The sequence below is a fragment of the Galeopterus variegatus genome, unplaced genomic scaffold (assembly GCF_000696425.1).
Source record: "Galeopterus variegatus unplaced genomic scaffold, G_variegatus-3.0.2 Scaffold7280, whole genome shotgun sequence".
Classification (NCBI taxonomy): Eukaryota; Metazoa; Chordata; class Mammalia; order Dermoptera; family Cynocephalidae; genus Galeopterus; species Galeopterus variegatus.
The window spans coordinates 175,057-176,215 of NW_007733391.1; positions in this window are offsets into that span (position 1 = coordinate 175,057).

Below are 1,159 nucleotides of genomic sequence, written 5' to 3' on the forward strand. Positions count from 1 at the left end.
GACACATGAGTACAGAGGAGTCCAAGATGACTCTGGTATTTGGGGCCTTCACACCTGGAAGGATGGGGTTACCATAGACTGAGACGGGAAGATGAGAGAGGGCGGGTTTGGGGAGATACGTAAGGTGTTCTCTTTGGGCCCACTGGATGTGATGTGTCTGTTACATACCCAGGTGAGGCTGACGAGAAGCCAGTAGAACCTAAAAGTCTGGAATTTTGGATGTAAGTCTTCATCACGGTGCTAGGCAGTTCCTAAGACTTCAAGGTGAGCCTCAGCCTGCAAGATGAAGGATTAAGCGATGGTCAGTGAGTGCAGGCAAGACCCAGCCTCCCCCGGCGCAGCCCGCCTGGAACAAGGAGATGCATTTACTTTGCTGCCTCCCTGGTCTTATGGATGGGACTGCATCCACCAAAAAAGATGTGTAAGCCCTAACCCCCGGTACTTCAGAATGTGACCTCATTTAGAAATGGTGTCTTCACAGATTTAATCAAGTTAACATGAGGTCATTAGGATGGGCTGTAATCCAATATGATTTGTGTCTTTATAAAAAGGGGTAATTTGGACATAGACACAGACATGCTCAGAGGAGAGATGATGTGAAGACCCACAGGGAGAAAACAGCCATGTGGTGTGAGTGATGTATCTACAAGCCAAGAAACACCAAAGATTGCTGGCAGACACCAGAAGCTAGAAACAGGCAAGGGAGGATTCTCCCGTAGAGCTGTCAGAGAGAGCACGGTGCTGCCCACACCCGGATTTTGGACTTCTAGCCTCCAGAACCGTGAAACAATAAATTTCTGTTGTTTTAAGCCACCCAGTTTTGGGCACTTTGTTATGGCAGCCTCTGCAAACTAATACACCCTGAGAAGTGATTTTCCGTGTTGGGTTTTCTCTTGACACCTCCCAGGGGAGGTCATTCTGAGTTTGGTTACCTGGAGCCATCTCCATAGTCACAGTAAGAAGGGCCTTGAACCTGATTGTTGGGAGTGTGTAGCCAAGAAATGGAGCTGAGAAGCTTCCAGGTTCTGGGTACCCCTATGTGTGACTGGGTCACCTCATAGCAGTCACCGAGGGCAGCAGAATGGCTATCAGTTGAGGGACTAACCCAGCCAGCCTGCCCTCTCCAGCCTGGACCAGATTCTGTGGAAACCTTTCTCCG